At 43.0% G+C, this 27,041-nt stretch overlaps 1 pseudogene; it reads right to left on the minus strand.

The window, feature by feature from the left end:
* Nucleotides 1-22,598: 22,598 nt before the first annotated feature.
* Nucleotides 22,599-22,667, minus strand: LOC141568420 (U4 spliceosomal RNA; annotated as a pseudogene).
* Nucleotides 22,668-27,041: the final 4,374 nt, after the last annotated feature.

Here is a 27,041-nt window from a genome sequence, read left to right on the forward strand (position 1 = left end):
ACTTTACAAAGTGCCAGGGTCCCCTCCTGACCAAGTGTGCTTTCCTCGTTCATGTGGTCTGTCATATAGGTGTTTGTGCCTGTCACTCCTGTGCTATACCACCTTTTAACTTGAGCAAGCTTGAGCGTTGTGTAATATAAACAGCACAAATGTGACAGCAAAACCACAGGATGGTTTGAAGCCCAGAAAAGTTTCCCAGTGCAAAAACTTCCCCATGGGGATCTATCTTTGGCAAACCAAAGGTCAGTCATCCAGAGACTGCTCAGATTGAAATAAGCTTTCATGTAACATGACTGTGCCTTATGCCCCCATCCAGAAAATAGCCTAGTGGGTCACAGGGCTCATGATTACACCACAGATGACATCAACAGTGTACTGAGGGAACAGAAGTGCCCTTTGCCAGGCATCCCTGGGTGCCTGCTAACGGGTTGCATGGATAGGCTGCTTTCACCATTTCTGCATTCTAGGCCATTGGTCAACAAACCACAGCTATTAACCGACAGAGACACAAAGAGATACTAACATACAATGTGGCAGATGCAACCATAGGAATATATATGCCCAGGGTATTATGGGAGGCAGGGAGAAGGGCACCTAACCCACCTTGGGAATGTGGTGGGGGAGCAGGCAGGACTTCCTGAAAGAGGTGATAGTTGAGCTGTCGTGCGGGAGACCCTGCTCGCTGCGCCATTTGTTGGATGGGGCGGCCTGCGGGGTCTCTGCTCCCGCTCCCCACACAAGAACGCAGGATATGGTGAGGACAAAAAGGAACACCCGCAGAGCCATAGGTAGGGGAGTCATACCACTATGGTCTCACTGGAGGCTGGGCCCACCGGACTCGCGACCTGCCGTCCGCCTTTCCGCCAACTGACCGACAACTCTCCTCCACTCTCCTCAACTCTCCTCCACTCTCCTCGGCTCCTCAGCAATCCTCGGCTCTCCTCCGTAGCCGCAGCAGTTATACTAGCAGCCAATCGGCTAACCGGCCACAGCCGACGGCCAATCAGCCACAGCTGACGGCCATCCACTACCCGAGCCAGCACCTTTCCATGTGAGGCCGAGAGCCTGTAAACTAATTTCTGGGGCTCTGTCCCCACACTCCACCCCTACAGGGTCTCGCCTCACAATCTACGCGACAAGCGTCTTCCGCGAGGGTCCCTGTGCCGTATTAGCCTACTGACACCTACGGACAAAAAGAAACGGTAGTCTTAGGAACCAACAATGGCAAATCCCTTCCATCTGGGAGGATACATGCTAGCTTTTTGTCCTGGGAAAGGAGGGTCGCTGCCACTGGCACCTTTCCCGGTTTGTGGTACCAGACCTTTATGGCAGTGCTTGGGGTCCCTATTGGGACGGGGCAGAGTAGCCAGTGGGCTGAATTACGGGCTGTGTGGATGGTAATCAGCCACGAGCCTGGGCCCCTAGTTATTTGCACTGACAGCTGGGCGGTGTTCCGGGGCCTAACGTTGTGGCTCCCTACATGGAAACACCAAAACTGGTTGGTGGGACACCGTCCACTGTGGGGTCAAGCCATGTGGCAGGACCTCTGGGACCTAGGACAGAGAAAGGAGGTGACCCTAATGCATGTCACAGGTCACTCCCCCTTAGTGTCCCCAGGTAATGATGAAGCAGACGCCCTAGCACGGGTACGATGGTTAGAGCGGGCTCTTGCCACTGATGTGGCCCACTGGCTGCATAGGAAATTGCAGCACGCTGGAAGCTGAACCATGTGGCAGGTGAGCAGACGCTGGGGCCTGCCTTTGAAATGGCAGGAGATAGCAGATGCCTGCTATGACTGTGCCGTCTGTGCCCAGGACAGCCCCCAAAGGCGGAGGCTCCCCTGGGAGACACAGCAGATTACGCGAAGGAGAGTGCCCCTTACTCGCTGGCAAGTGGATTACATTGGACCTCTGCCTAAGGCCCGCAATGCGATATACGCATTTACAGCAGTGGACACTGCTACGGGGTTGATGTTTGCTTGGCCCTGTCCGGCTACGGATCAGCGGCACACAGTGGTCGCCCTTACACGGCTGTGCGCCCTCTATGGGCGCCCCCAAGTCATTGAAAGTGACAGGGGTACCCATTTTACGGGGCAAGAAGTACAGCGCTGGGCTGCCAGGATGGATGTGCAATGGTTGTTTCACACCCCGTACAATCCACAAGCAGCTGGCATGATTGAACGCTATAATGGCCTTTTGAAGCAAGGTCTCCGGGTGTCAAAACACCCTCCCACGATGCGTGACTGGGCCTCGCGTCTATGGGACGTCCTGAGAGTCCTGAATGAGAGACCACGGAAGGGAGGGCCCGCGCCAGTAGAAGCTCTGCTACATCGAATGGCCGCTCCCATTCAATTACAAGTTACCACCAGTGAGACTATGTTAAAGCCAGGCTACGGCAGAAATGGGAACATTTTGCTGCCAGCACCCACATGCTTGAAAGCAGGGGAACGGCAGCAATGGACTTGGCCCTGGCAGGTCAAAAGCCCCCACTGTCGGTGGTTGGGTCTGATAGCCCCATGGGGGGCCGGTTTGACTCATGATTTGCAAGTGACGCCAGGGATGGTGGCTGAGTGGCCACCGCAAGTGACTGTAGTATACGGAGGTCCCGGTACCGGGATGATTTTGCGAGGAAGCTATGTGCTCTCACTATGGCCTATTATGGGGTCCCTGTTCTGTTACATGTTGAAACTATGCAAGGGACCCCAAGCACTGCCATAAAGGTCTGGTACCACAAACCGGGAAAGGTGCCAGTGGCAGCGACCCTCCTTTCCCAGGACAAAAAGCTAGCATGTATCCTCCCAGATGGAAGGGATTTGCCATTGTTGGTTCCTAAGACTACCGTTTCTTTTTGTCCGTAGGTGTCAGTAGGCTAATACGGCACAGGGACCCTCGCGGAAGACGCTTGTCGCGTAGATTGTGAGGCGAGACCCTGTAGGGGTAGAGTGTGGGGACAGAGCCCCAGAAACTAGTTTACAGGCTCTCGGCCTCACGTGGAAAGGTGCTGGCTCGGGTAGTGGATGGCTGTCAGCTGTGGCTGATTGGCCGTCGGCTGTGGCCAGTTAGCCTATTGGCCGCTAGTATAACTGCTGCGGCTACGGAGGAGAGCCGAGGATTGCCGAGGATTGCCGAGGAGCCGAGGAGAGTGGAGGAGAGCGGAAGAGAGTAGAGAGTGGAGGAGAGTCAAGGAGAGTGGAGGAGAGTTGTCGGTCGGTTGGTGGAAAGGCAGACGGTAGGTCGCGCGTCCGGTGGGCCCAGCCTCCAGTGAGACCATAGTGGTGTGACTCCCCTACCTATGGCTCCGTGGGTGTTCCTTTTCGGCCTCACCATATCCTGCGTTCTTGTGTGGGGAGCGGAAGCAGAGACCCCGCAGGCCGCCCCACCCGACATGAGCTTTGGATTCCATAATGAACTTTTTTTTAATTTAGTGGACTATTTTTTAAGAGCAGTTTTAGATTTACAGAATTAAACCAATGGCAGAGTTCCCATAGACCCAACCTCTCCCCACCCACAGATTCCCCTGCCATTAACATCTTACATTAGTGTACATTAGTTACAATTGAACCAATATTAATACATTATTATTAATTAAAGTCCATAGTTTACAGCAGGGTTCATTCTATTCAATGGATTTTGGCAAATGCACAATGTCAGGCACCTACTATTACAGTATCATATAGAACATTCACTGTACTAAAAATCTTGTGTGCTTCAACTATTCAGACCTCACCCTCTCACCCTAACCCTTGGCAGTGACTTTTCGTTTACACTGTCTTTGTTTTGCTTTTTCCAGATGTTGTATGGTTGGAATCATACAGTATATAGCCTTTAAGATTCCTCCATATCGTTATTGTTTAAGAGCTCGTTTTTTTTGTCACTGAATATTATTGCATTGTATGAATGTACCACAGTTTGTCCTTCTTCCCCCCCTTCCTCCTCTCCCTTCCCTTCCCTTCCTTTCTTTTTTCTTCCCTTCTTTCTTCCTCTCTTTTGCTTTTTATTAGGACAATTTTCAAACAAACTCAAAATTAGAATAGTACAATGAACTCCATGTACCCATCACCCAGCTTTATTTTACTATTTATCTTTTGCACTTTTTTTAGGAGTATTTTACAGCAAATCCCAGACATTATATCATTGAATTTGTAAAACCTCAGTTCCATATGTAGCTCTAACAGGTAAGAATTTTTTAAAAATAACCACAATTCCATGATCACACTTAAGGAAATTAACAATTCCTTATTATCTTATAATACATAGTCCAGGTTTGATTTTTCCCTAATTGTCTTAAAAATTACTTTTTACATTGATTTATTTAAATCAGGATCCAAATAAGCTCTACACGTTGCATTTAGTTGCTAAATCTCTTAAGTGTCTTTTAATCCATCACAGTTATGCTTCCTCCTTTTGTCTTTATATGATTGATTTGTTGAAGAAACTGGGTAAATTATCTTATCACAGTCTGAATTTGGCTATTTGGTTTCTTGCAGAGTTTTAAAAATGTGACCCCATCCCTTGAATGTCCTATAAACTGGTAGTTATATCTAAAGACTTGATTAGATTTTGGCTCAATTTTCAGCAAGAAAATTTTACAGGTGGGACTATGTGTTTCCTATTGCTTCATACCAGGAGGCATATAATATCTAATTGTCACTAATGAGCTCTTTTAATCTGAACACCTATTTCTTTCATTTCTGGGATATTTTTGTGGCTTATTTCCATGAGGATTTCCTTCCTCCTCCTCACTATTTTCTTTGTCTTCACTTTCTGGAACCCCAGTTATTCAGATAACTGAGCTCTTGGACTGATTTTCTAATTATACTGTTTTTTCCTTCCTCTCTCTTATTTTTTTTAATCTTTTTGTGTTTGGGTTTACTTTCTGAACATTATCTTCCAACTTGTATTTAGTCAGAGTTCTGTGCAGGAGACAGAAGCAGAAACCACTCTAGGTATTTTAAGCAGAACGGGATTTGATAAAGGGAATTAGGTGCTTGCAGACTCATGAGAAGAGCTAGAATTGCCTAAGTTAGGTGGGACTTTGTTTCAAAGTCACCATCGCTGTGATTGAGAGGTCAGAGTTACTACTGCTACTCCTGTTGCAGCATCGTCACTTCCTGACCACACGAAGCTGGGGACTAGGCGCTGGACCGGGGAATCTGGCCACTGACCTTTGGCTCAAAAGTAAAGTTCAAAGACAAGAGGGCTGCTGTTTGGATTAAATAAGAAGTTGAAATTGAAGGGTAGCCTATAACAGGCCAACCTGCGTGAGGTTTTTGATATCCATCCAACCAATTTTGGCTTTTCGTTTTAATGGAACAAAGGCTGAAATCCTGACTCAGAGAGGTCTATTGGTGTATCAGAAAAAGAGCTCCCATAGTTCTCACTAACTTTGCCAGACAAGGGGAAGCTGTGTCAAGGAGACCAGCATTCTCCAAACACTGAATTGAATTTTGGCTATATAATCACCTTTGTTTTCATATAAATGAGGTCATTTGAAAAGTAGATACCATTAATGTGAAAAAAGGTGAATCTGTATTTCTGTTTCGTGATAGCTGAACCAGAAATAAGTTTCACAGTGTTTCTAGGCTTTGCAGATTTCTACCTGTAGAGAAAGTGGCAAAGCGTTGTCATGCCCCAGTACTTCCTCTAGCCTTGGAAAGTGCACACAGCTATTTGCCTCCAGTCTCTTTCTTCAGAGTGCCAGCTGGGCAAAAAGAACCATGAATTTATCGGGTATTTGTGTGTGTGTATTTTAAGAATGATGTTTTTTAGCATTTAAGTAAGAAAACTCCTGCTGTATTCATTTTAAATAATGCATTTTTATTACATGGTGATGCATGAATATATTTTAATTGTAAGAAAACTAAACTATTAAAGATAAAAACTAAAGTCCCCTGTGATCACCACCCCACCAAGGGCATTTCTCCTCCCCAGAAAGTAACCAAGTATCAATTACATAGGACCGTGCATTAGGTTATGCTGTGGTAACAAACATTCTTAAAATCTCAGTGACTTACAACAACAAAGGTTTATTTCCTTACATGTTTGTCATGTGTTGGCTTCAGCCCTATCTCTGGACACAGGTGGAAAAAGCAAGCAGAGTATGCTAATCTCATAACAGAGGGGGAAAATGGAATAGTGGAATCTCTTAAAGCTTCTGCTTGCAAGTTTCATGTCAGTTTCATATTTCTTTGGTGAATGAAAATCGTAGGGAGGGGCAGTGAGCTTTTGTCTAAAATTTTGAAGCGTGCACAAAACTATGGATATAGACATCTTTGCTGTATAATTTATTACAGTCCTGAACCTTACTTTCTTCAAGCAAAAAAATATGTCTTCGACGTCTTTCCATGTTATACAAATACATCCACTTCCTTTCTAAACAGCTACGTACTATGCCATAAGGGGTGTACTATAGCTTATTTACTAGCTATTTCCCTATTTGGAAAAAAATTACATTGTTTCTAATTTTTTATTATTGCAAACAAGGGTGTAGCCAATATTCCTTACTTGCCCCTTGTGCATACCTGCAAGTGTTTCTCTAGGGTGGGTACAGAGTAGTGGATTGGCTGATGAATAGCTCTCCCAAGGAACTAGCCCAGTTTTTCTCTCTGTATCCCAATGTGGCACACTCATTAGGAGAATTTCAAAGAGAGTTTACACAAAACAGGACTGTTTACACAAAACAGTGCAGTACCCCAGGGCTGGTAACAGTGGGGTTGTTACTCCCCTGGGCCTGAAGGAACGAGAGGAGAGAGCAGTTAGAACAAGGAGGAGAACAGTGATGTGGAAAGGGACGGGCAAAGCCAGCCCAGTGTGGCCCCATTGGAAGGAGCCAAGAATACAGGCCTCAAATCACTCTTTTCTCTTCGGTCTCCTACTGGGCTGACCTCACCCAGATGACAGAGGGCCAAGGAGCCTGTTGATGTAGCCCAGGCAGGCCTGCCTCTTGGGACACAGAGGAGGTGGAGAGGAAAGAACCAATCTGGAGGAGCACCCCTCTCCCGCCCACAATCCTGGAAATGACTTAATTATGTGCCAAGACCTTAAGCAAAAAAATCGTACTTAAGTGCATTTTAAATTTGCATTGCCCTGATTATTAGTGAGGACTTCGGCTGATAATGTCGGGACACAGATTGTCTCTTCTTCCCAGGGCTCAGTGGTGGGAATATGTAAAAGCCAGATACTGGTTCAGCCATTGTGTCATCACATTGGGGGCCAGTGGAGAGGATGAGCCAAGAAATGGATCTGGTGGCATCTTTTGAGTCCTGGATCAAGCCTTACCTGAGGCTACCCGTGACTGTTCGGTAACATGAGCCAATGAATTCCCTTTTGCTTCAGACACTTGTTGTCGGTTGGTAGCGATGTGTGTGTGTGTGTATGTGTGTGTGTGTGTGTGTGTGTGTGAACTGAAAGACCTCCAACTGATCTGGGATTTGAACTCCATTCTTTATCTCGTACCATGCTTCATATGTTTTGTATATAACAATTTAGGGCTAAATAAGACCTTAGATATCACTCTATTCCAACTCTTATTTTTATTTATACATGCAAAAGTTTAAACATACAAAAACATTTCATTTTTGCTTCTAATTTTAAAAGTAAAGAAAGAGAACATTGTAGACAAAGTTGAAATCACTTTGATATCCTTCCCTAGTTCATTCTCCCAAGGGGACCACCATCAAGGATTGGTTATATGTCTTTTCCTACCATATTTTAATATTTTTACCACATATGTATATATCCATGAACAGAGCATAGAATTGCTTTGTGGGTTTAAAAATTGTTATATGAATGCCATCTTGTATGTATCATTGTGTACTTTTCTTTTATCACTCACCCTTAGGTTCTCGAGAACTAAACATACTCACAGATGTGGTTCATTTTCACTGTTGTGATATACTCCATTGCCTGAATATACCACAATGTACTTATCTAATTTATTTCTATAATACACATTGAGATTGTAGGTTGTTTCCTCTATGCTGCAATAAACATCCTGGAGTATTTCATGAGACACACTAGCCAGAGTGTCTCTATGGTGTACATTTAGAAGTTGAACTACTGGATCACAAGATATGCACATTTTCCAGCTTTACACTGATGGGTAATTTACATTGGCTGTGCCAAATTACATTTCCACTAGCATTGTGTGAAAACTGTTTTCCCTATACCCACATCAATACCTGGATTTTTTATTTTGCCAGTCTGACTGGTGTGAAATTGTATCTGCGTGTTTTAATATGCATTTCTCTTATTATTAGTGAAGGTAAGCATCTTTGCCTGTGTTTATTTATTATTACACTTCCTTTTCCAACCTCCTTATTTTACCGGTGAGGGAAATATGGCAAAGGTCACACAGTTCATCGGCAACAATGCTAGTTCTAGAACTTGGATCTTCTAACTCCAATTTACTTTTTTATTTCCCCAGCACACTGAATAATTTCCAAACATAAATTTTAAAGTGATATTGTTTCACTAACTGTAACGACAACAAAAAAGAAAGGTATCTTTCCTTCTAATTGAATGTAGGGACTATGAATTGTCAATAGTTGGATGCTGTATCAGTTAGGGTTAGGTTTGTCTGTGAATAACAGAGATGCCAAATATAAGTGACTTTAACAAATTAAAAGTTCCTTTATTTTCCCTCTCCTGTAAAAGTTGTAGATAAGAAGTTTGGATTGATTTGGTCATTTGCGCCATGAAGTTTTCTGGGAGTTAGGCTCTTTTCATCGTGTTGCTTCATTTGATATAGCTGCCATTTCCAAGCTCACCTCATGTTCCAAAATGGCTGCTCCAACTCCTGCCATTACAACTGCATCCAAGTCGGAAGGAAGGAGGAAGAGACCAGCGGGGGAAAGGTGGAGGTATGGGGTGCCACCTGGCTATCTCTTAACGAAGTTTCTAGAATCTGCTATGTGATTATTTGATGTGTGTCCTATTGGACAGAACTCAGTTACATGGCCATACTTGGCTATAGGGAGATTGGGAAAATTGGCATTGATTTAGGGGACCATGTGCCTAGACACAAGGGAGGTGACCTCTAAATACTATTCAAAGTCCAGAAGGACATACATCCTTCTCTGGCAGGTGAGTTGTCCTGCTTTCTAGGAGGAGTGTCCCTGTCCTCTAAATTCCATGACCCTTGGTTCTTCCCTTAGGGAGACTCTTCCTTGTCCAGTATCCTCATGGCCATGTCTAATAGACATTAGTGTCACCTTTTTTGGGATGGTACAGATTTTATAGCCCTGTTTTCTGATGGTTTCGGGATCCTGGAGTTTCTTGTTGCTTTGTAGAAGAAAGGGAGACATTTTTTAGGGGACATTTAGTGGTCTCTGCCACAGATGCTGAAAAAAATGCCTGGCTGCATTGCAATTTGAGTTTTCCCTTCTGCCTGTGATCCTGAGAACACTCCGCAATAAACAATAAACTTCCTGTGTGCATCCTCCATGTTGAAATCTGATTCCTGGGGAGCCCAACCCACAATAGGCTCCGAAATGTGTTTGAGTCTTATCCCAAATACCCACTAGCTGTGTGGCCTTAGACATTATAAATCCACTATAAGTCTCTATAAACCTCAGATTTTTAATATCTAAAGATGTAATGATAATAGTATTTGTCTCTTCTAGTTACAGTGAGAAGAAAGAGAAATAATGCATATAAAATCCTTAGCACCCCTTCTAACACAGCTCTTTGCTGGCATTTCCGGAAGCCCGTGTCCCCATGCCTCACTAAAGCAGACTTGTTGTGCTAACTTATTTCCAGCAGATGGCGCCAGCGGACAAGTCTGCAGTCTTGTGAGGCTCAGTTAATAATTTTCACTGTTTACATCAGTTTCATATGCTTTATCTCATTTGATTCTCCATCAACCATTAACCAAGTGCTGACTATTCTATCATTTATTCTTTCATTTTTTCTTCAACAAATGCTTACTGAGCACTTAACTCCAGTCAAAAGGCAGCTTTAAATCCCTTCTAAAACCTGATGGTGGCTAATAAAAAAAGAAAACACATAAAACTCCAAGACGCTGCTGGAAAGCTGAATTGAGATGGAAAGATAAGTCTTAGCCACTAGTTCTGGGTTGGTGCCAACTCGTATTCTCGAAGGAGGCTGCTTTAATGAAGCGGAAGAAGCTTAATTTGACTGAAACTGAGTCAGGAAGAAAGCCAAGGTGCTTCCCCAGGAACTATCCACCGTCCTTCCCAAAGGCTATTGATATGAGGGCAGAGCAGTTGGTCCTTGGGCTGGTTAAAATTGCTGAGTAGGAGAAAGAAGAAAGAAGTCCATCAAGGTGGTGTTGAAGGGCTTGGAGAGGACGGGGCTGGCTGGCCTGGATTCAGGAGCTCCAGACAGAAGTGACTTTGCAGGTCCCTCAGCTTTGCAGGTAGTCCAGCAGCCCTTCCTGGAAGCCCTGAGCCCAGGGCCCGGTCGAAGTCTGTTTGTATGGTAGGGACCACCGGTGCCCACCTCAACCTTCTCACACCCACTTCTGACCTGTGGGGGAATGAGCTTACCTGAAGGTCACCTCAGCGGTGCAATTTTGGGGGTGCCAAGAAGGGCTCCCTCCATGGGTGAAATCCCTCTCTCTCTCAACAATCAATCTCTGGTGCCCAAAATGCCACCATTAGTAATGAATTGTCCCTTAAAATGGGAGTTAAGAGGAGGATTTCTATATAGGTGTGTGTGTGTGTGTGTGTGTGTGTGTGTGTGTGTGTGTGATTATTTTTATTTCGAGAAAAGTCTGCAAATATACTCATCAGTTGTTACCATGGTTTATCTTGAGCCAGAAGCTAGGGGGCAGAGCTTATATGACGTGCTCATGTCCAAGATGCAAAGGAGGCTGGGAAGTCAACATTTGATATTTTCTGCCTTCTCTGTGGAAACTGATCTCCAGATTCCAAGGAGTCTAATAAAGTAGGCAACTCCCTTAAACAGAAAAGGGGTTCAGATGTTGGGAAAGAAAAAAAGAATGACATGATTAGCTTGATGACTGTAGTAAAATTATTGAAATCTCAGTACTCAAGTTTTCCCATCTGTGAAATGGAACTACTATTAGTACTTTTCTCAAAGTGTTTAGAAGATTAAAGGAATGACAATTCTTATAACTGTGTCAGCTAGCCACATAGTGGCTTAATGAATGCTAGATCTGATTTTTCAGTCATATAAACCTTTTGGCTTAAGCCATTTTGAGAGTTGGTTATTTTGTTTTTTTCTACTTGCAACGGACAGTCCTGACCAACACGAGGACAAACGACACCTCACAGGGTTGTTGTAAAGCTTGAATGAGGAAATGTATGTCGAGTTCCTGGTACATGGGACGGTCTCCATAAATGATAACTACTTACTGCTGTTACTAATACCATCACTACCAATGGTTCTTTATGCTCTTCTTTTATGTCATTGCTAAGAGCAAGATTTTATAAGAGGTACCCAAACCGGCAATCTGAAGAGAGGCTCTGATTATTTGGGGTTAACAAGAGGATCCAGGATTCCAGAGCTAAAGAGAACACCAATTCAGGAAAGTGAACACACAGATGAACTCAGCAAATATTTGTTGACTGGAAGGCTAAAGGGAAGAAAGAATTTAGAAAGAGGTTCTTTTCTGAAAGCAAGAATGACATTCATAATCCTAACTAGCATTTATGGGGGACCTACTCTGAGCGAGGCTCTGTGTTTGCTGTTGGAGCCACAGAGATGAACAAAGCACCATGTTTGTTTTCAAGGAGCTCCCAGCCTAGTGCATGGGTGGAAAGCCCACGTGCCCACAGAGTCTAGTCTGGTGATGTAAATGAGGGAAGTGGGCCAGGTATGAGGAAGGAAAAGAGGTAAATATTTCACTCTCTCCTTTAGTCCACTGTAAGAAAAAAACAATACTGCAAGAGTTCTGACAAATGGCTCTGATACGAGGTTTTCTTGCAGAGACAATAGGACATGGTGGGGACTGTGGAGAAATGGAAAAGCCAGGCTCGGCTCTGCCATGAGGTTGGAAAAGTGCATGTATGTTGCTGGATTTCTAATTTGGTAAGGAAAGCCAGAAATCTGGATTTTTATGTGAAATCTCTTGATTTTTAATTTTTGGCCATGAATGCAAAAATTGAAAAACACCATGTGAACCCAAGTGCTGCAGGCCAAGTAAAGCATGATTCTGTCTGAACGCCAGCTCTGAGCCCAAGGGTCCAGTAGATGATCTCCAGTCCAATGGGAGAGACAGATGGACATCTGGGAGATTTCAACACAGCTTGATCAGTGCAAAGACAGAAAGACGTGATGTGACGAGTGCACAGGAGCACAGCGGGGGGTGGGGAGGAGATGACACCTGATCTGAGTCCTAGAGGAGGACTCAGCAGGCCAAGAAACGGGTCAGGCAGTCCAGTCAGAGGGAAGAATACAGGGAGTTCAGTGGTCAGGAACTCAGCGGACTGGCAAAGCTCAAGTGTCACGTGGAAGTGGGGACCAGGGGGAGATGGGCAGGGCCAGATACACCATGGCCTTGACCACACCATCTGTCTGTCCAGCGATTTCTCATTATTCCTCCCTTGTAATTTCTGCTGTTTTTGATAGCAAACCAGAGGTGGTTTCAGTGGTCAAAGACAACCATTTCCTATGATAACAAGAAGCTCTTTCAGCTATTAAAGTTGGCAACACACCCCTTTCTCTTTTCCCGGCTCTGGCTCCTCTTCCTCTATGTCTCACTCTCATCCTGAGAGTATTAAAGAAAATAAATACTTTTGACCTTTGTTAGAACACCTTGGACTTGCCAACACAGAAAGAAACGATTTGCACAGGAAGAAATGTTTCAATACCTCCCAAATGGCTCTCTCTTTTCTCTATGTCCAGAGCCAAATGCAGTTAGGATTCTGAGGTAGGAGACTAAACGGATGAAAAGACAAGTTTTAGCCACTGCTTCTGGGCTGGAAGTCAGGAGTTCATTCTAGTCCCGGTCTTGTGGACTGACTCCTCACGTAGCTGTGGAGAAGACCAGGTCACATGTACCCAACTGTAGTTGGGCTTAGTCCAGTTGTTTATTAAATCTGTATAGCTCATTGTCCCTTACTTCACTGTCACATATTTATCTTACCTCTGGTAGACTCATGGCACAAAAACAGGTAATGCAATCAATTAACCAGAGAATCTATAGTCATAGGAGCTAATGTGGAGCAGACTGGGAAGTGGAAAACCACCAAGTAAGAGAGGAACATTTTCTTCAGACACCATATTTGACAATGGATGAAAATTTCTTTTGTTCCACATCCTTCCCGTGCTTTTGGTGTTGTCAGTGTTTTGGAGTTGGGCTGTTCTGATAGTTGTGTACTGGTATCTCATTGAATTTAATTTGCATTTCCCCGATGACATATGATGTAGAACATATTTTCATGTGCTTATTTGCCATCTCTGTATCTTCTTTGGTGAGAGGTCTGCTCAGGTCTTTGTATATTTTGGATAGTAGTCCTCTATCAGATGTGTCTTTCGCAAATATTTTCTCCCAGTCTGTATGTAGCCTGTCTTCTCATTCTCTTCACATTGTGTGTTGGGAAGTTTTTCATGTTACTAAAGTCCGGCTTATCAATAATTTCTTTCATGGATCATGCCTTTGGTGTTATACCTAAAAAGTCATCACCATACCCAAGGTTTTCTCCTGTTACCTGCTAGGAGTTTGGGGGCATGTATAGTTTTACTCTAACCTGTGGCTTTTGCCCCATCTGATTGGTTTCCAAGAATGCCCTTGGCATATTATCCTCCTAGAGTCATGGCACCGTGAACATTCTGTAACCTTCTCTTCCTTATCTTGCTGAGCAGGCAATGTCAGCCCAGCATTGAAAATGTCCAAGTACTTGTGTCCGCCAGATCACTTCCCCTCTCTGTAAGTCTTCTTACCACGTTCAATCGAGACGTATGCTTCTGTAACCAAGATTTGTTTGATTCTACACAGGCGTAGGAGCTGATGTCTTCTCTCAGTGGTGAAATTACATTTACCCGGCTCCTGGGACTGATGTGGCAAACCGGTATGTCCATGTATTCATTGATACTAAGAAATGTAGGTGTTAAGCAAACTGAAATACTCTCATTTAATTCAATTCACTTAAATTTAAACAGCTGTATGTGGCAGAGGCTGCTGTATTGGATGGTGCAGCTGTAGCAATAACAGGTGGGTATCTGCACTGGGAAACACCACACATCATCCCGAAAGCAGAGGGATTAAGTGACAGTTTACGTAGATGCCTGAGATACCTTGCTCAGCCTCCTCCTCTCAGGTTTTTTTCCCCCAACCTAGACTCCAGAATGCTGGCAGGGAGGATTATACCCTCCTAAAAAGAAGCTAGAAGAAACTTCTCTGGAGAATTTGTCCGGCTCAGGAGGAAAGACCTAAAGATACTCACACTGGGGGTTCCCTAATGGAGAGTCATGTTCAAAGCTCATAGTTAACAAGGCCGCCTCATGGGCACATGGCTTCCAATAAACTGTAGTCTAATTTAGTCAAACATTTGAGGAAAGATGTGAATGAGAAGGAGACCAAACAAACAGATAAACAGGTTTAGGCAAACTCTATAAAAACACATATTTTCTTAAATTTGGAGGGCCATGAAGTTGGATGAGAAAAATGGTGTGAATTTCCCCTAAGTTCAACCTAACATCAGCACTTCCTTCACTTATGAACACAAGCGACAAACTACAGTAGTGTTAGTAGTTCCTGTGGCTTCATCACCACTAGAAACCAGATAGTTTCCTACCACAGTGCTATTGAAGTTATCTCAAAATATCATTTGTGCTCATCATGACTTTGAAATTATGGTAATTATTAGACATGCTGCTAAATTGTCTAATATAGAATCCCATATGTTACTATATGGCAGATTTGTTTTTTAAATATTTTGATAACTGCATTTTGATATAAATGATTTCTTTTGTAATCCTATGTGTGGAAGTTTATTCATTTAAAAATATTATGCTGAGAAGAGGTCCACAGACTCATCAGACTGCAAAGGGGCCCGTGGCCCAATAAGGGTTAAAACCCCCTGTATCAATGTTCTCTTAGAGCTAAAAGTGCATGGGGAATAAAGATAATACTCATCAAGCACTATGTGCCTGATTTTAGACCTTCTAATTCTAAGACTAGGTATTATTATTTTGATAGCTTTGATTAGGACTTTGAAATGCTCCTTTTGTCATTTCAGTGGGATAGTTGGAGGGAGGAGTAATAAATAGATGCACTTAATCAGCCCTCTTGACCCAAAATGTCAGCTTTCTTTTGTAAAAATAGTACATTCACATCATCAACAAGTTAGAGAACTACAAAGAGGACAGCAAAAATCACCTCTGATTCCACTACCTGTTTAGTGAACGTTGTTTCAGACAGCACTGCATGGGTATACATATCAATATTTATCCATTCACAAACGTATACAAACATAAGTATGTGTATAAAGACATATACATAGTTTTTAACAAAAACAGGACCAAACTACACTTGTATTATTTGTTTCATTTTTATTCTTTTACAAATAATGCATTATATTTATTTTCCACAGCAATAAGAACTGAGGCAGGTAATCATTTTCTCTGGCTGTGTGACTTTGGTCATCTTGCTTCCCCTCTCTGGGCTTCATTTTCACCATTTTGAAAATGAGGGATTTAAAAACCAATATTAACTCCCATTTGTTGGATGCCTACAATGTAAAACTTATGCATAGAGTCTTGTTTGAGCCACATAAAAACAATGCAACATGTCATCCCTGTTTTATAGTTGACAAAATTGAGAAGCCCAGAGAAGTTAAGTGATTTGCCCACGTCACAGAGTCAGTATTTGGCATAAGCGGAATTTAAAACCAGGAATGGTGACTCTTTTTGATAATCCCGCCTACTTTCACGTGCTTCGGAGGTCAATTCCATCTCTAAGGGACATCTTTACGCAGCTCCTGGTTTTGTCGTTACATCACAGTGAGGATGATGGCGGGGTCGTGAATAACCCTACGGCCACCCTCCTGCCCTCTCTAACTTTCCACATTAGGGCTTTGGAAACTGGTCCATCTCTTGTGTTTCTGAGACCCTCGGCCTCAGCCCCTCAATGGCTTCCTTCCCGATGATTCATTCTCCATCTCACCTTTAGCATCAGACACTACTAGTTGCTTAACCAGTATCTATTGTCCACTTCTCATTCAGTAACAGAATCCCAATTTCATTTGGATAAAATATGCCTGGCTGAAAAATATCTCCCTACATCCTTTGCAGCTAGGGGTGGTTTTCTGACCCCGTCCTGACCAACGAGATATAAGTGGAAATTTGGATGGGGCTTCCTGGGAATCGGTTGTCTTCCTCATACAAAGGGGTGGGGGAACTCAGCAGGCACCTGACTTTCCTCATTGTCTTTGCTTTTGTTCTCACCTGGAATGCAGGTGAGATTTCCGGAAGTGGAACAGCCATCTTGGGACTATGAGGGTGAAATTGACCTGCTAAGGATAGCCGAGCAGGTAGATAGAGCTTCAGTCCTTCATGATTTCTTTGAGTTTCTGTACCAGCCTGGACTGCCTACCCCTAGACTTCTTGTTACATGAGGAAAATAAAGCTGTATTTGGTTAGGTTTAGGTTACACGCAACGCCATGCAATCCTAACTGACAAGTTCTCCAAGAAAAGTCTCTTCTCTGCCCTGTAGCCCTGACATGTGGCCTTAATAAGCACCTGTGGTGATCCAAAAATAGACGTGGGGGGAGGAGGGACTGGCATGGCTGTGATTCCGAACTTGCTGAGCCATCACCTGTTCTGTCCATGCTCGGAAGAAGAGTACCATTAATTACACTCTCCTTGGCCAGCCAGAGCACAGGAGGCTGCGTCTGTGTGTTCTCAGGGAAGCTCAAATATAGCTCAGGCGCCTGCACTGCTTCTGCTGAGTGTGCAGCAGCCACATGTCTGCCAGCCCCAGTGAACAATGGGGAAGCTTCTCCTGGGAGAAGGGAATTGAGTGAGTGTCTGAAGAAGGCGCTAGAAACCAGGGATGTTGGCAAGGCCTGGCTCAAGGAAACAAGACCTTCTTGCCTGCCTCCTGCAGGGTGGGTGTTATACCTCCTAGTTAGCAGATAACACAACTTGCTTGAGTGCCAGAGGTTGGAGTGACCACGTGTCAAACTGGTTATTTGATTGTGTGCAACAGAAACGGACTCTGTAACGGGAGCAAAAACCTAATATTGGGGAAGAGTAGGATATGGCTCACAGAATTGCAGGCCAGGCTGAAAAACCAAGTTGGACACAAAGGGAACCATAGTTTCAGGAGGTCTGGGTAGCAGCACTGTGATGACGTAGCTTGGGGCATGAGCCCACAGTTAAAGGAGGACAGCGTGCCTTGACTGAGTGTCTCTAGATGGTATTGGGAAGAGTGGTTTTCCTGAAGCGACCCAAAGGTTCAAGTACCAGAAGAACGGCAAGAGGATGTTGGGTGGCAAAAACAAAACACAAAAACATGTCCACTGTAGATAGTATACAATAGGTCAAGGGGAGCTGGCTAACCTCACTTAAAAGCTTAGCTCTGCTCTTCCAGACCATCTGTCTTCAAGTCAACTTACCTCTGGAAGGCTCAGTTTTTTCATTAATGTGTGTGGTGAGAATGAGACATGCTTAAACCCACGAGAATAGAAGCTCTTGAGGACAGGGATTTTTGTCTTCCCCCGACGGTTATATCCTCAGCCCCTAGACCAGGGCATGGCTCATCGTTGATGCTCAGTTCATATTTATTGAATGAGTGAATGAACTTTATATTTGTCCCAGAATACCTTTTAGGTAGAGAGCTATTTTGTTGCAAAGAGAATGTGATAGGTCCTTGGGGTGGCCGGGAAACAACCCCTCCTGCTTCACCGCCTCGCTCTGGGGAGACAGGTGAGGGAGGGGGACAGCTAGGAGACACTGAGATAGACAAACAGATGGACTCTACAGTCTCTTCCCCTGACACACTCCCCACCAGCACTCTGACCTTCTTACATCACAGTCACTCTGCCCTCATCTCCCGAGCAAGGCTCTTAGCTGAAAACAACAATCCCACATTGAGCGCAGGATGAATCCATTCCAGCAACCTCCAGAACTAATGTTGGGGTGCTAAACTCTGCTCATCGGTTGGATGGGTTAAGAAGTCTGAAGTCACCACACCCCTACAACATTTCACAGTGAACCATGCGTGACATAGTGGCATATAGAGTAAATGACAGCCCTGGGGAATGTGTGTGTTGTTTAAAAAAAAATTACACACGGGAGGACATCACTGGTGAAATAAATGTATTTCAACTCACTCAGTTATGTTTTCATTCACCAGTCTTAACAAGAAGAAATTCTAAGTGGTTTCATTCCCCAGGGCCGTTGTGGAGATACAAAGCATAAAACAAAGAGACACACCTTGAAGAAATAGGGTCTTTGGTATCCTTGGTTCCTCGATAACCAGCACCTTCGCCATATTCATCATCACCCCCAGAAACACCAACATCACCGTGCCCACCACCACCGTCACCACCAGGCCACCAACTACCACCAATAACCCAACCAAGCCCACTGTTGCAGGCAGCTGTGGAACCACCATCACCGTTACCACTTCGAGCATCCCCATCTCCATCATCTTCACCGTAAACATTCTCAGCATTGTTATCACTACCTAGTCAACGATACTGGACCCCCACCAGATGCCCTGCTCCAGGCTGGTACACTGATGCCCCCGGCTGCTGTGACAGTGGGTCGCTCACAGGTCACAGCTACTCCTGTCTCCTGAGAACTACCCTCAGCCAACAGAACTTCTTTGCCAGGAAATGCCTAGGAAGTTACAGCCCGGAAGGCAGCCTGCACCCAATGACTACCTGGAATCCGCCATCTCTTTGCCTCATGCTGGGACAACCCTGTGGTAGTATTCAGCTCCAGAGCTCTCTGTGGGATCAGGCTGAGGCTAGACCTCAGCAGAATCCATGATGTTTTTTTTGCTTTTTTACCTAGCTTTCTCCCCTGTCCTATTCTGCTTCATTCATCCCCTAGCAGGTTTCACCTGAGAAATCCCTCGATAAATCACTTGTGCAATAATCCCATTTCAGACTTTGCTTCAGGGAGACCCAATCTAACGCACACTACCACCGCTTTAGTCGCTGCTCTAGGAGACGTGCTTTAGAATGCTTTTCCTGATCGTCTTCCCTGCTTGGGGAAATTCTACCCGCACAGGGCCAGCTCTAGCTCACAAGGACCCGTTGCACACAGTCTTCCCCACTTTGTGTTCAGTCACATCACCTTGAGAGCTTGAAATCTGCCATGATGGGAGTATTTGCACCACGGAAACTGGCAAAACATTTTGTTGTTGTTGTTTGTTTGTTTTGGAGCTGTGGTTGTTAAATATTTACCAGTCTTCTACTGGGCACAGGCCACCATACAATTCAAAACCTTTGTTGGAATTCCAACCCTAAGTTATAGCTTGAGGAGCTGAGACAGACTCCTACCCCCAGGCTACCAGTGGCACATGAATTATGTGGCCTGGTGGCTTAGGCCAGTAGATGTCTCATGGACTTCAGAAATCAATAAATTTTGGTCAGTTGGCAAGGAGAGCTGAATAATGCTAGTGATCATAGTCACCATTTATTGAACGCTAAATTAAATTTGTGTTGTACTAAGCATTTGTGCTACATACATTATCTTGTGTAATTCTTATACTACCCCTTGCAAGAATATTATCAGCCCCTTTGATCAGATTGAACAAGTTCAAGGAGTTAAAGTGCTTGCTCAAGGCCACTTCGCTTGTTGGTGGAGGAATTGGAATTTGACTGCCCCCAGCTTTAGATTCCAGGGCCTGTAGTTATAACTACTCAGGAAGCAGATCTGGGGGCCTAGAAAGACAAAAAATCACAGGCACGGTGACACTATGAGGGAGGAAAAACTGGAGCAAGTAGAATGTGCCCATTTGGATACTTAAGTTTCAAGTCGCAGAAATCAAACTTGAACGAGCTTTGATCAAAAATTCTCCATTGGCTGAAATCCATCCTTAGGAGGGGTGTGAAACGGACTGGCTGTAGGGCTGATTGGAAGAAGAGTCTGACACTCAAAACCAAGCCGTTTCTCTCTCCTCCTCCTCTTCCTCTCCACTTGCCCCTCTCCCTCCATCTCTTTCTTGGTTTCTCTCTGCATACTGACATCCAGACAAGGAGGGGGTGGGGGGGACATTGTCCCAGCTATCCTGTGCCCTCGACCCCATCTGATTGCAGAGGGTAGTTGTCCAAGGCATTCAGAGGGCAGTGTGGTCCCAAACCTGGGGATTCATGCCGGTTGACTCTCACCAATGAGGAGACAGAGAGATTGTGAAGAATACGAGAAACCTTATAGGTAGGGGATAGTCGCCAAAGCTCATCACCTTTCCCCATGACTGGAATTCCTCTACTCACTCACAGTTCTTCCTGGGCAGCAGGTGGTGTGACGTGGAAGACACATAGTGTAAGTTTGATGTCACAGAAATCTAGGCTCAAGCAGTGCCTCTCCTGTGCCCACCCAGGACATTGCCTGAAGGATGATTAACTGGCAGTGTGGCTTTGGGCAAGTCACTTCACTTCTCTGAGTCTCAATGTCCCCATCTGTGAAGTGGAGACGGTCATCATACTTGGTTAGCAGCGTTATGAAGATGAAATGAATGAGGTGAGGCACCTGGACACGAATGGTGCTTAGTCAATGTCTCCACGCCCACTAGCTTTCCAGCAGCATCAGTTCTCCTCCGTTACGTCATCTCCAAGTTAACTACCAGGGTGGCCTCCACTCTCATCCAGGGCTATAGGGTAAGGGGAAATCAATTACATTAAAAATGACTGGATGATACCCGAATTCTTTGCTCTGCTAGCAGTTACATAAATCTCAAAGTCATCTCTATCTCTCCCTGCCATCCTGGCTAGCCTCCAGGCCAATTAAACATTGATGTGGTAGCTATACTTATCTTCTCTTTCCTCTTCCAGCCAAGGCTTGGACATCAATTCTCTCTTTCAAATAAAAAATTTAACCCTCCCATTTGTGGAGTTCTTCGGCTGAAGAAGGACTTCCAGATTCACTGTGTTCACGTGCTCATTATAGGAATTAAATCACTGTGGAAAAGTACATAATGGTAAGTAAAAAAGAAAGTCAAGTAAAAAAAAAAAAAGTAAGTGAAGTAAGTAAAAAAAGTCAAGGGATCAAGGTCAACATCACCAACGGTAAGTCATGCTGGTATCACGTGCCCCTGATACGATGTGATGAGAAGAACACATCACTCCTACACATCTTCTTCCCGCAAACCTCTAACCTCAGTCTAAGCATGAGAAAACATCAAACAGGCCAACATTGACGGATATTCTACAAAATATCTGACTACTACTCTTTGAAAGTGTCAAGATGACAAAAGACGAGACCGAGAAACTGTCATAAGCCAGAGAAGACGAAACAGGCATATCATCTAAAAGCAATGTGGTGTCCTGACTTGGAAACTGGAACAGAAAAAAGATATCAGTGGAAAAATTGGGAAATCAGAATGAAATCTGTAGTGTAGTGAATAGTATCATACCAATTACCAAATTAATTTCTTTATGTTGATAAATGTTCCATGCTTACGTAACACTAGAGGAATGTTAACATTAGAGGAAGTTTGGTGAAGGGTAAAAAGAGAGTACTTTTGTACTAGCTTTCAACTTTTCTGTGAATCTACAATCATTTCAATATCTTTTAAGAGTTTGAAAAAACAAAAACAAACAAAAAAGCCGAAATTCACACAATTCCAATGAGATGAATGTCATACCAAACATCTTTCAATGCATCTATATGAATAGTCAGAAATAATTTTAATTATTTCATATTGTAATACTCTTCTTAAATTTTGAAAGGTATTTATTTGACTTGGATCTCACAGAATTTTTTAAATGAAAGTAAAGAATTTCTGAATGTTAGCTAGCTATCCTTCCACCAAAAAGAATATTAGCTCCTCAAAGATTCCCTCAGGAAAATATCAAGAGGTTGCAGCCATCTCACTTTTAATCATATATTTAAATTTTAGATGGTGACTATCTGCAATGAAACATTGGCACCACTATACTTTTCCCCATCTCTTCTATCCAAACATCCTGCTCTGTTATATTTTTACACTGTTGGGTGAATCAGTGAAAGATTGCTTTTAGTCATGGGTTACAGGAAACCTAAATGTACAGTAGCTTAAAAAGCAGTGAAGAGTTAGGCAGTTGCTGTCACCTCTTTCAGTACCTCAAGGATGTTAGGATTGGGTTCACTGCAGTTCTTCTGGAGTTTTCCTCTTGATTGCAAAACAGCTGCTTATACTCCAGCCATCACGTTCTTGTTCCACCAAGGAAGAAGAAGAAAATGACTCTAACAAGAAAGGAAAGCTTTCCACAAATTCCTAGTCTATATATCATTGGCCATAGCTACGTTATTGCGACCCCAAGCTGCAGCAGAGGCTAGAAAATGTGGGATTTGTTTTTTACTAGACACATTTGGTGCCCGCCCCCCCGTCCCCCAATTGTTATTTCTTAGTAAAGAAGAAAGGAATAACTAACTGCTTATTCTTACAGTTATATTTTTCTTGTTTTATATTTAAATACACTTAATATTTACAGGCAATCTTATATACCAAAGCTTCTTTTAATTAGCAATAATCATGCCTCAGATAAACCTCATTGGCTACAATACTGCCACTGCACAAAGCTCCAAAGCTTCTTTGTACTTAAATTCTTTCTTTTAATCCACCTCTTGGTCGGCAGGATTTCATTGTCGGGGTGAGCTGAGGCAGGGATCTCAGGAAGCACCTCTAGAAACCTGGCTTGCATGCCCTAATTTCTCCACTTCCCTGGTTCAGACATTAAATGGAAAGAAAGAGTCAAGGTGGCCCAAACCTGCTTCCCTTACCTGGGCAGAAGCTATCCCTTTAAAAGACAGAGGAGGCAGAGATGGCTTACCGCTGTCAGAAATGGCTTCTGATTCACCGTCAATGTCCTCTCTGGAGACCTGCTCATTGCCAGTGAGCAGCAGACATCTGACCGGCAGCAGAAGGATGGCTTCGTGTAGCACCTGCCCAGCAGGATTTTAAAGTCGGAGGAATTTGTCTTAAGGGAGTTGCTTCTAGTTCATCCCAGGCCAGACCCCTCAGGGCGTCTCACTCAGCTTTTCCTTCCAAGCAGAGCTTGGCACTGTAATGAACTTGGCATTATTTTGTCCTAATTATGAAGCTAATATGGGCTCATTGTTACAAAAGAAAGAAAAGAAAATACAGAATAGTGTGAAGAATAAAATGAACATTATACATAGCAACAATCACTGCTAATATTTTTCTGTTCTTTTCCTCCAGGACTTTTTCTATGCATTTTCTTTTTTAGTGAGATAGATAAACTTCTATAAAGCACATAAATTTTAACTACACACTAGATTAATTTTTTATGTTTGAAGACACCGATATGACTACAACCCAGATTAAGATCTAGAACATTTCTATCACCCCAACAGGCTTCCAAATTGATGACCACCCCCCAAAATCTTGATCACCATAAACTAGTCTTTTCTAGTTTTGAACTTTGTAAAAATGGCATAGATGCATTTTTAAAATTAAAATGGGACATAACTGTTTTATGTCGTGTCTTTTAAAATTAATATATCTTGGCTATTTCCCCATATCATTATTCTCTCAAAAGTTATTTTTAATGGCTATGTATTTTACCATATGATTCTATATGATTTATTTAGTTATCCCTCAGTTTTTGCACATTGAAGTTATTTCTGAATTTTTGCTATTTTAAACAATTCAATGTGGGACATCATTTTTTCCACACAGTTTCCAGAGGGTACTATAGCACGGTGGTTCAGAGCACGGAGATGGATTTATAGAGACCAGGGTTTGAGCCCTAACCTCTCACTTACTAGTTGTTGGAACTTGTGCAACTTACACCACCTCTTTGAGCGTCAGTTTCCCCACCTGAAAATGGGCACACTAATATTCATTTCATTGTATGTTGCTGTAAGGACTAAATGAGTGAAGTGTAAAGTGCTTAGCATATTACCTGGCACAGAGTGAACACCCAGTAAATGTTAAGCTGCTATTATTCATCTGTGTGGTCACTTCTAATTATTTCCTTAGGAAAAATTCCTAGAAGTAGAATTGCTGGATCAAAAACAGTGCTTGTCTTTAGGGTTTGAAACACAGTCTGCCAAATCACCCTCCAGATAAGCTGTGCCAATTCACAGGACTACCAGCTGTGTGTGAGAGTACCCTCTCAGCACTCTCTTAAAAATGAGTATGAGGGAGGGAGGGAAAGAGAGAGAGAGAGAGAGAGAGAGAGAGAGAGAGAGAGAGAGAGAGAGAACAAGGAGAAGGAAAAGAAAAATAAACCTTGCCAATCAGATAGGGAAAAAATAAATCCCTTATTATTGTTTTGCTTTCTAATGAGGTTGAACATTTTCTTTTTTGTATGTTGGCCATTTGTTTTTCTTCATTTGGAAATTTGCCTGGTCATGTCTTTTGTCATTTTTTTTTCTGTTGGGACATGTGCTGGTGTTTCAATAACTGGACCAGTACCCAATTCAAGAAGTCCTGTTCTATCCTGCATGGGCCACTGTTCCTACAGGAGGGCTTGGTCCTTGGTCCCCATTCCCAAGTTCCCACCTTGGTGATCTACCTGATTTCCTGGTTCCTCTAGGTTTGGGCATCTGCTGCATTCTTGCCAGGACCACTTGCTATCTGACTACCCCTTTCCCTCACACCTTGCCTGCCTGAGATGTGTAGGTGCCTAAAGCAGCTAACAGTTCAGTGTCTCTTTTTGCTTTTAAACATATGTTTGCTCGACATTTGTTTAGAAGAGAGACTGGGTGATGTATGAAGGTGGAGCTAAGAAGGAAGGCTCCTTGTGGCAACAAGCAATTCAACTCTGGCCCCAAACTTGCATAACTGGCTTAATGAAACTAGAGTCCTGCAGTTGAGTGACCTATCTTCCTTAAGAGACTGTTTAAGAATCCAAATCATCTCCCCCACCCCCACCCCCATTACCCCAAGCAGTTTTTTAAAGTATCACTTTCAAATAGGTAGTGACATCCTTGAGAGGAATTCAGGTCAATATAATTCTCTCCATCTCATTTCATCCTTAAAGTTGTTTGAGAACCCCAGAAATGCTTAGCACCTTCTAGTTCAAATAAGTAAATTAAGAGTTACATAAATCAACACGGACAGAGCTTAAAAACAGTATTGATTGAAGAAAAGGGGGCAATAGAATAAAATATACAGCACAATAGCATTAACATGAGGCCTGCACCCACTTTCCTCCCTTCTAGAGATTGGCAGTTTTGGTAACTGCCCATCTGACTAGTGCCACACTGGTTCTTCCAGGATTTCTGAGATCTTTGGGGTCACCGCTTACCAAAGAGGTTATGCAGGAGGCAAGGCCATGTAGGAAGTATGTAGAAAATCTGGATGTCCTGAAAAGAGACACCATTCCCAAGTATTAAATTGGAAACTATATTTTTAAAAAGGGAGAGAGAGCGAGCGAGAGAAAGAGAGAATAAACTATCTAGAGTTAACTTAACCAAGCGTACCAGAGAAAACCTACTGAAGGAGATTTTTATCACTTGGATAAATGGAGGACATGATAAATATAATATGTTTGTGGAAGGGAAGACATAGCATTGTAATGATGTCAATTCAGATATGTCTAATTAAATAATTGGGGGAGAGAAATTGCATACACCAATTCTAAAATTTGCACAGAACAAGTTTCCACGAGGAGCTAAGTCAAGTATTCTTAAAAATAAAACCAAAGGTGGGATCTCACCCTACCAGATATTGAGACATATTACAAAGTCTAATTTGTCAAAGTGTGCTATTAATGCAAGGAACAGAAGAGAAGAATCCAGAAAAAGACCCAAGTATATGGATATTTGGTATGTGATAGAGGTAGCAACATAAATCAGTGGGGAAAGGATGGATTATTTTAATGGTATGGGGGAGAGTAGCTCAGATGGTTTAAGAAGCTGTAAAAAAACTCAAAAGGCAAATCTTTATGATAATGAGTTAGGGATAACTTTACTTTTATGATATTCATTTCTCAAATAGGATACAAAAAGTCCAAACCATAAAGAAAATGACTGATGGATTTCTGTTCAATAAATTATATGATAGGCAAAATTAGCAAATGATTGACAGATTGGGAAAAGGTATTTGCAGCATATTGGCAACAACAACCAATAAAGGATTAAAATTTAAATTATACACGAAACTTAGCAATAAATCAGCAAGAAAAAAATCGACAAACCAACAGAAAAATGGACAAACTCACTCTCAGAGGAGCTCAAGTAGTGAATAAACATAGGAAGAGAAACTCAACTTATTAGTAACCAGAGAAAGAAAAATTAAAACAGCGATGGCATACTTACTGCTTTATAGTCATCAGACTGGTAAAAAGAAAAAAGATAGTATCAAGTGCTGGCTAGATTGTGGGGAAATGAGAGCCTATTGCTTTGTAAATTTGCGTGGCCATGCTGAAATTTCAAAGTATGTAGTCAAACCGAATATATTTTAATCCACTATTTTTCAAATTAGTGGGTCATGGCCCATTAATAGTTCATAAAATCACTTTAGTAAGCTATGAACAACATTAACAAAGGAAGCTGAATTAAATAGGCTAAAACACACCAGGATGCTCTTCTCATAAAAAGGGTATCATTTCATGAAATGCTTGTGTTACTTGTATGTGTGGAGGGGGGTCCCTACCAGATTGTGATGTAAAAATAAGTTGGAAAGACCCTACCACCTAGCAATCCCGCTTCTGCATAGAAACTCTAGCAAAGAGAAAGAGATAGTAAGAAGATATTCATCACAGCATTGTTTATAATAGCAAAGTGATGGCAACCCGTTACATCAGCCTGAAAATGAATTTAAAAAATGAAGACAAAAATTAAATAGTCGTTAAAATAAGTAAATTAAGAGTTACATAAATCAACACAGATAGAACTTAAGAACTTGATTGAAGAAAAGGGGGCAATAGAATAAAATATACAGCACAATAGCATTAACACGAGGCCTGCACCCACTTTCCTCCCTT

This window comes from Rhinolophus sinicus, chromosome 13 (genome assembly GCF_057876585.1).
Source record: "Rhinolophus sinicus isolate RSI-liver-muscle chromosome 13, RSI-T2T, whole genome shotgun sequence".
Lineage (NCBI taxonomy): Eukaryota > Metazoa > Chordata > Mammalia > Chiroptera > Rhinolophidae > Rhinolophus > Rhinolophus sinicus.